This window comes from Dipodomys spectabilis, unplaced genomic scaffold (genome assembly GCF_019054845.1).
Source record: "Dipodomys spectabilis isolate Male_0828 unplaced genomic scaffold, ASM1905484v1 ptg000080l, whole genome shotgun sequence".
NCBI classification, from domain to species: Eukaryota; Metazoa; Chordata; class Mammalia; order Rodentia; family Heteromyidae; genus Dipodomys; species Dipodomys spectabilis.
In genome coordinates, this window is record NW_024870757.1 from 4,447,769 (window position 1) to 4,457,109 (window position 9,341).

At 43.3% G+C, this 9,341-nt stretch overlaps 1 pseudogene; it reads left to right on the forward strand.

Annotated features, from left to right (window-relative positions):
* The first annotated feature begins 1,278 nt into the window (after positions 1-1,278).
* Positions 1,279-7,238, forward strand: LOC122110646 (annotated as a pseudogene).
* Positions 7,239-9,341: the final 2,103 nt, after the last annotated feature.

Genomic DNA, 9,341 nt, shown 5'->3' on the forward strand with positions numbered 1-9,341 from the left:
CTAAAGCTCTACTATCTTCTGCCTATTAGTGGTTGATTGGAGGTAAGTCTCATAGACTTTCCTGCCCATGCTGACTTTGAATAGTGATCCTCAGATTTCAAGCCTCACTGTACTGCCCTTGACTACCCATGGGACTCTTGTGTCATATTAAACACTTAAAAAAAGGCAGAAATTGAGCTGTGGTTCAAGTAGTAGAGCCTTCTACCTTTCAATTAAATAAGTAAATCAATAAAACCTCAGAAAGAGAGGGGCAGAATGAGAATGAAAGACGGGAAATCCTACACTAAGCAAAAGTAGAGAAATGTAAATATCACCTGTTGTGGAAGAAATAAATTGTATTGTCAAAGCTTATAGAATTCACAAACTTTATAGTCCATGATAATGGTAATTTGCCTTGTGAAGGTTAAAATATGTTTGTGACTTCAACTAAATATCACTATTCCACAATTCTGTGAAATAAGAGAAATTTAGGTAATCATCTAATCTCAATAATAATAAAAACCTCAGAAAGAGTCACCAGGCCTTCATTTCAAGCCCTAAGTCACTAACCTGCCCCAACTCCGACCAAAAAAAAAAAAAAAAAAAGACACTATGACCAGGACCTGGGTTCTCACACTAGGAGCAGAAGCCAAATGAAACAAAAAGTAGACTGTAGTAGTCCTATGGCCCAAGTAATAAAGCAAGCTACTTTTAAGAGGAAAGAAAAAGAAAACCTGAGTATGAAGGCTAGACCCTAAGCCCCTGACTCTTCCCATAATGGAAAGTGGATCAATCATGGAATCCAACAGTTTATGCTTGTTCTTGGGATCACAGCTGAAAATGCCCCTTCAGGTCTAGGCCCTCCAATCAAAAATGGAAGGAAGGCAGGCTTGTTCTTGGCTTCTGGCACACAAGGACCTTGTGCAGAGGAAGTTCCTCCTCTTGTTTCCTGGATCCCAGGGTTCAGCCTCTCTTGTGAGTCAGAGTGGGAGTTGGATGGCAGGATGACCAGAGGATCCAAATAGAGTGGCAACTGTGCTAATGGACTTGCAGCTGGCAGCTGGATGCCAGGGTAGGTGGGAACTGGTAGGGTCCTCTGATTACCCAGCAATGGGGAGACTGAGTTGGAGCACCTGCTGGCTCCACCTATAATCAAGTCCGCCCCACCTCCTCTGCCCCTGTAACAACCAGAGGTATAAATGGGGATCTGAGTTCACTGTGTCAGATTCCTGCTTCCCAGCTCTACCTGTGGGCACCACTGCTGAAGACACACATCCAACTGCTCCACAGCCCTGCACCATGAGAGAGATTGTGTACACACAGGCGGGCCAGTGTGGCAACCAGATTGGCACAAAGGTGAGCATGGCACTGGCCATGGATCTGAGTCTCAAATTTAGGGGAAGGAGAAGGAGGACGGGGTTGGAGTGTGGAGGTGGTGGTGGTCATGGCTAGGCTGAGGTAGGTGGGGCTGCAAATGAAGTCCCCCAGATAGCTTCTCCAATTTCCCTAATTTGTGTGGCCCTGGTGGGTGTGGTTTTTAAGCAAGGCTGGGGTGGTTTCAAATCCCTTGCATGTCTTAGTCTTACCTGAGCCTCAAGTCTTTGTATTTAGTTTCCTGGGAATAGACTAATGCACTTTTGGTCTGGTTTGAATGCAAGGACTGCAGTGTCTTTGAGCTGAAAGATACAGAGGATTCCCTTTGTGTCAACTGATGAGTGTCAGATAATTGAGAACAGTTCTTCTACCTTAATGAAAATTTCTCTGAGTTTTCATGCCCCATCTCATCTCCCTTAAGTTGGGTGTTTTCTAAATCAGTGGTTGTCATGTATGCTCTGAGGACACTTGGAGTTCTGGAGACCCTTCTAGCTGAGTCTTCAAGTTACTGCTTTGGCAATTTCATGTCCATGTAAGGCCAGCTACTCGTCATAGAATACAAACAGAATATGGTACCGTATAAGATGGAATACTCTAGGAGAACCCAGATGTCTTCTGTTCAGCCAGATAGCAAAGAGATTAACAAAACTAAAATACCACCAATTTCTGTGTTTTTTTTTAATTTAGAAAATGTAATTATTTTTTACAAATATATTTGTGTCAACAGGACATAGGTTTCTTATAGTTACTTTAAAATGCATTGTTTGGACAGTTATCATTCTACTTCATAATACACTTCTGTTTCCATCTCAGTTTTGGGAAATGGTAAGCGTTGAGCACAATATTGACTGCACTGGCAACTACTATGGAGATAGCCATTTACAGCTGCAGAGAATCGAGGTGTATTACAATGAGGCAGCTGGTGAGTGTCTCCCATCTGGCTTCCCATACCATGGCAAAATAGTTCCCCGGGGAATACTACTGACAAGGAAGGAGTTCCTGCCTTTCTTATGGTAGTATTGTAGTTTTAATTTGGGACCTTGATCTTTTTTTCTTTTTTTGGGTCCGGTCGTGGGGCCTGAACTCTGGGCCTGGGCACTGTCCCTCAGCTCTTCAGCTCAAGGCTAGCACTCTACCACTTGAACCACAGCGCCACTTCTGGCTTTTTTCTTTTTGCTTATGTGGTGCTGAGGAATCGAACCCAGGGCCTCAGGCTTGCAAGGCAAGCGCTCTACCACTGAGCCACCTTCCCAGCCCCTAGGGGACCTTGATCTTTTAAGTCAAGTGCTGTATCCAACTGAGCCACTCCACCAGATACTTTGTTTTAATTTTTGAGTATACTCTTGTATACCCAGGAAAGCCTTATACCTGAGTTCCCCCTAGCTCTACTTGCTGACTAACCACATCTGGATTTTTTTTTCTGGTCATGGAGCTTGAACTCTGGGCCTATGCACTGTCGCTCAACTCTTTAGCTCAAGGCAAGCAGCTCTACCACTTTCAGTTTGCTGGTGTTTTATTGGAGATATGAGTCTGGCCGGCTTTTTGTGCCCTGGCTGGCTTTGAACCGTGATTCTCTGATCTCAGCCTTCTGGGTAGCTAGGATTAAAGGTGTGAGCGCATTTCACATAATTAAAAATGAGACTGCCTAAATATGCATTCTAAAACAATTGATAAAATATAATATAATCCTATGCCATTTGGTTGTGTTCTGATCATCCTTCTAAGCTCAAGGCCTGGGCACTGACTATGAGCTTCTTTTGTTTTGGGTAGTTTCTTGGAGATGAGTCTCCCAGACTTTCCTGCCCCAGCTGACTTCAATCTGCGATGCTAAGGTCTCATCTCAGATTTTTGAGTAGCTAGAATTACACCCTTAAGCAACCAGAGCCCAGTTACATTGCCTCTTTAAAATACAGATTAAATTTCTAAAACAATATTTTGAAAAAGAAAATTTAAAAAATTTTAAAGAGGGATGTTCAGTCACTAATATATATGAGAATAGTCCAAATCACAAAGCATAAATAAAGTGACTCACCCTGAAATCTATAACATTTCTGGTCTCGAGCATTTTGAATATGAATACTTGGCCAACAATAAATTCTTTTTAAGGTTTTTAAAGTAAGAAAACATTCTTGTGATGTAGAAAAAACCAATACTAATTTGTAAACATTGCTTTTAAATGAATCATATTGTCTTTTATATCATAAATAGCCTAATTGAAGTCTACAGAGTAGATTTTCAGTTTTTGTAACTGCCAATGTAAAGTTCATTTAATTTTATATTGAGTTTCCATTCTACATTATTGTCTACAAACAGAATCGTGGATAATTGGCTTTCCTGTGTATTAAACCAATGAACAAGTACAAACAAAAGTACAAAGCCATTTAATTTATTTGAGTTTTATAGATCTACATTTTGGGATGTCCTCACCTTGGTATTTTGTGTTAATATTGTTTAAGTAATCATCTGATTTTAATCATCTGATTCCTTGGTTGAGAGTGTTTGGGTTGGATTGTGTCACTCCTATGAACAGTATTTTAGGTTGTGTCTTTATTAGATCCTGTACATCCAGCAGGATGGCCAGTTTTCTTCATGTGAATGTTTAGGAAGGGGGTATTCTAAAACTGGTGTTTACATCATGTTAACTGCTTTCCCTTGGGCTAGATCAGGTTAAATGGGAAATTGCAAGTCATTGCCCAAGGTTGCTCTGAGAATTTGAATACAGGGATATGTGCTATTTGATAACCATTATTGAAGCATTATAAGACAAGAAATATGTATTGTATATATTTTCCCCAGGAAAGCCTTACACTTGAATTCCCCTACATCTACTTGGTGACTAGCCATACCTGGCTCTTTTTTTTTTTTTGGTGTGGGGAGGGGGTCGGTCATGTGGCTTGGACTCTGGGCCTAGGCACTGTCCCTCAACTCTTCAGTTCAAGGCAAGCAGCTCTACCTCTTGAGCCACAGTGCCATTTCTGGTTTTCTGTTAGTTTATTGGAGATAAGAGTCTCCCAGACTTTTCCTGCCCCAGCTGGCTTTGAACAGTGATCCTCTGATCTCAGGCTCCAGAGTAGCTAGGATTACAGGCATGAGCCACTGGTGCCTGGCACCTGGCTCATTTCTTGAGAAAGGTAATTGGGGAAGGGAAGGGATAGTGGGAGCACAACAAAGGAGGGGGTAACAATTTTTGACAAGAAATGTTCTCATTTCCTTACTCATGTAACTGTAACTCCTCTATACAGCACCTTTACAATAAATTAAAATTAACAAAAAAAGAGAAAGATGCTTGCTGATAGGCACTGGTGACTCATTCCTGTAATGCTGGCTACTCAGAAGGCTGAGATTTGAGGATCATAGTTCAAAGCCAGCCTGGGCAGGAAAGTCCCTGAGACTCTTATCTCCAATAAAACACTCAGGAAACTGAAAGTGGGGCTGTAGCTCAAGTGATAGAGTGCTAGCCTTGAGCGGGGAGCTGAGGGACAGTGCCCAGGCCCAGAGTTCAAGCCCCACGATGAACCAAAAAAAAAAAAAAAAGGTGTTGTCACCTTTCTTTTGCCCCATTAGACTCAAAGCCTGATGCTCATCTTTGCCTCCTGAGTAGCTGAGATTTCAGCCACCATGCCCAAAGCAAAGGAATGAATATTCATGGAAATAGACAACTGCCAATGTCCTTAAAGTTGCTGAAGCCTCTTACATGGGGATTCATGCTCAAGATATCTTTTCTGTTTCCATGTCTCAAATGCTGTAATTTTTTTTTTGGGGGGGGGTTCTGGTTATGGGGCCTGAACTCTGGGCCTGGGCGCTGTCCCTCAGCTCTTCAGCTCAAGGCTAGCACTCTACCCTTTGAGCCACAGCACCACTTCTGGCTTTTTTCTTTTTGCTTATGTGGTGCTAAGGAATGGAACCCAGGGACTCAGGCATGCAAGGCAAGTGCTCTACCACTGAGCCACCTTTCTAGCCCCTCAAATGCTGTAATTTTTGTAATGAATGCTGAGAGTCGCTTAGAATCACTTGCTCTGCCCCCTAAGTTCCTTGTCAAGTATAAGCCTAAGTCAACTCTTGTTCCCACAGGCAACAAATATGTTCCTCGGGCCATCATGGTGGACCTAGAGCCAGGCACCTTAGATTCAGTGAGATATGGACGATTTGGCCAGAGCTTTAGGCCAGACAACTTCATATATGGTATGTCATCATGGTCCATGGGTCCTAACATCCAGGCATTCCAGTGCTGGGCTGAGCCTTTATCCACCTAGATATTGTCCTCACCAAACCTACCTATTCCAGTCCATGGGAGTCATGCCCCTGGACACTCAGACAGTTCAGATCAGTGTCACTCTGCACGCCCTCCATGACAAAACAGCCTCTGAAGGAAAAGAACAGCAAGCAGGGAAAGCCTCCAACAAGGTTTCAGCGCTGCTGGTCATTTCAAAGGCCTGGCAATAACAGAGAACCACTTCAGGACACCAGAAATCAAAGCACAGCTATGTGTGAGCAAGGTGCAGACAAGTGCTTGCAGCTGAGCTTTCCTATGATCACACTGTGCTCCTGTGCCTCTTGTGAAATTAACTACATTTCCAGTATTGAGGCAGGCTCGGTTCTTCATTTCTAGAAGTACTTGATTTGGGTTAAAATGTATTTTCCTCCACATTGTCTTTACTTTTCTTTAGAACCTGGATGATTTGTAGGGTCCCAGATACATTGAAAACATTTCCTTATTTCACCAAAGTGTATCTAAAGTAATAGCAAAGGTTAGCTCAGAAGAGTCCTATTGTCTTCACAATAGGACAGGCACAGTCATTATTCTTGGAGTGTGTGTCTCATCGTGTCTTTGTGTCTCATAGGCCAGAGCGGGTCAGGCAATAACTGGGCCAAGGGCCACTACACAGAGGGAGCCGAGATGGTGGAATCCGTGCTGGATGTGGTACGGGGGGAGTCAGAAAGGTGTGACTGTCTCCAGGGTTTCCAGCTGGCCCATTCCCTGGGAGGTGGCACCGGGTCAGGCATGGGCACCCTGATTCTCAACAAGATCCTAGAGGAGTACCCAGACCGCATCATGAATACCATCAGCGTCATGCCCTCCCCCAAGGTGTCAGACACCGTGATTGAACCCTACAATGTGATCTTGTCTCTCCATCAGTTGGTGGGAAATGCAAATGAGACTTTCTGCATCGACAACGAGGCTCTGTACGACATCTGCTCCCACACCCTGAAGCTGCCCACACCCACCTATGGAGACATGAACCACCTGGTGTCAGCCATCATGAGCGGGGGTCACCACCTGCCTGCGCTTCCCCGGACAGCTGAATGCAGACCTGCGCAAGCTGGCCACGAATTTGGTGCCCTTCCCCCGCCTACACTTCTTCATGCCTGGCTTTGCACCCCTGACCAGCCGAGCTAGCCAGCAGTACCATGCTCTCTCAGTGCCCGAGCTTACCCACCAGATGTTTGACGCCAAGAACATGATGGTCTCCTGTGATCCCCACCATGGCCGCTATCTGACAGCGGCTGCCATCTTCCGAGGCCGCATGTCCATGAAGGAGGTAGATGAGCAGATGCTCAACATGCAGAACAAGAACAGCAGCTACTTTGCAGACTGGATTCCCAACAATGTGAAGACAGCTGTGTGTGACATCCCCCCGCGTGGCCTCACGATGTCGGCCACCTTCATCGGCAACAACACGGCCATCCAAGAACCCTTCAAGCGGTTTTCCCAAAAATTTAGAACCATGCTCCAGCGCAAGGCATTCTTGCACTGGTACATGGCCGAGGGGATGGATGAGATGGAGTTCACTGAGGCTGAGAGCAATATAGATGACCTGGTGTACGAGTACCAGCAGTGCCAAGATGCCACTGCTGATGAACAGGGGGAATTTGAAGAAGACTAAGTGGAGGAAGAAGTTTAAGACTTCCCATTGGTAACAGTGAAACAGGAGTGTCAGAGCTTGCCAACTATTTCTCAAATGAATGTTGCTTTCCTGAGCAACTGTTGTAGTCCTGCTGTGTATCATCATGCACAGACTTTCCTGGCAGGAACTCACTGATGGTGAATGTAAAAATTCAGATTTCTTTTTTTTTTTTAATTTTTATTTTTATTTATTTATTTTATTTTATTTGTGAACATACTGTACAGAGGGGTTACAATTACATGGGCAGGATAATGCGTACATTTCTTACCAAGCATTGCAGCCTCCTCCTTTGTTTACCCTTCACATCCCTTCCCAGTATCCCCCCAGTCCCAATCCTTCTCCCCCCCCCCCACACCGACATTGTAAAGCTCGTTTTGGACATGAAAATTTGTACTTCTCATTGTTGCAAGAGGTCCACCTGTATCCTTAAGCGACTTGTTTTTCCCCATCTCCTCCACAAGTTATACTGACATCAAATATAGTGAAATCAGTGTTTATACTGTGGGGGAGGGACATACAAAGCAACAAAGAAATAATCTTATAAATGCGTTAGAAACACATGCATGAAAGAAAAAAACATTAAATTACATATCTAAGGGTTCATTTTCCTAACATCACCTTATCTGACCTTTTCCGCTTGACTCATACATATACTAGATATTGCAAATAAGGGAAACCATGGGGCCTATGTTTCTTTGGGCCTGGCTTACTTCACTTAATATAATTTTTTCCAAGTCTTTCCATTTCCTAACAAATGGGGCAATGTCATTCTTTCTGATGGAGGCATAGAATTCCATTGTGTATATATGCCACATTTTCTTGATCCATTCATCTACTGAGGGGCATCTGGGTTGGTTCCAGATCTTAGCTATGGTAAATAATGCTGCAATAAACATAGTTGTGCTGGTAGCTTTAGTGTGGTCTTGTTTGTAAACATTTGGGTAAATGCCCAAAAGTGGGATTGCTGGGTCATAGGGGATTTCTATGTGGAGTCTTTTGAGGAACCTCCATACTGCTTTCCAAAGTGGTTGAACAAGTTTACATTCCCACCAACAATGAAGTAAGGTTCCCTTCTGTCCACATCCCCTCCAGCATCTGTTGTTGTTAGAGTTCTTGAATTTTGCCATTCTAACTGGAGTGAGGTGGTATCTCAATGTTGTTTTGATTTGCATTTCTTTTATGGCTAGGGATGTTGAGCATTTCTTCATGTATCTATTGGCCATCCTTCTTTCTTCTTCAGAGAAGTTTCTCTTTAAGTCTTTCGCCCACTTGTTTATTGGGCAGTTGTTTCTTTGAGGATTTGTTGTTGGGTGGTTTAATTTTTTGAGTTCCAAGTATATTTTAGATATGAGACCCTTGTCCGTTGTATGGCTAGTAAAGATCTTCTCCCAATCTGTGGGCTTTCTATTGATCTTGCTAGCTATGTCCTTTGCCCTGCAGAAGCTCTGCAACCTTATGCAATCCCATTTGTCCAACCTTTCTTTGATTTGTTGTGTTTCCGGGTCTCTATTCAGAAAATTTCGGCCTGAGCCAAGGAGACCTAGGGTTTCTCCTATTCCATCCTGTAATGTTTTCAGAGTGTCTGCTTTGACTTCGAGGTCTTTGATCCATTAGGAGTTGATTCTGGTGCAGGGTGATATATAAGGATCTAGCTTGAGTTTTCTACAAGTAGTTAACCAATTTTGCCAACACTATTTACTGAAGAGGCTGTCTTTCTTCCATTCTATTGTTTTAGCTCCCTTATCGAAGATTAGATGGCTATAGGTCTGTAAGTTCATTTCTGGGTTTTCAATTCTATTCCATTGGTCCTGAGGTCTGTTCTTATGCCAATACCAAGCTGTTTTGATTACTATGGCTTTATAGTAGAGTTTGAAATTTGGTCTTGATATTCCTCCAGCAGTGTTCTTTCTGTTGAGGAGCGTTTTTGCTATTCGGGGTCTTTTATTGTTCCATATGAATTTTTGGATTGCCTCTTCTATTTCCTTGAAGAATGAGCTTGGAATTTTGATAGGTATCGCATTGAATTTGTAGATAGCCTTGGGAAGTATTGCCATTTTCACGATGTTAATCTTTCCAATCCAG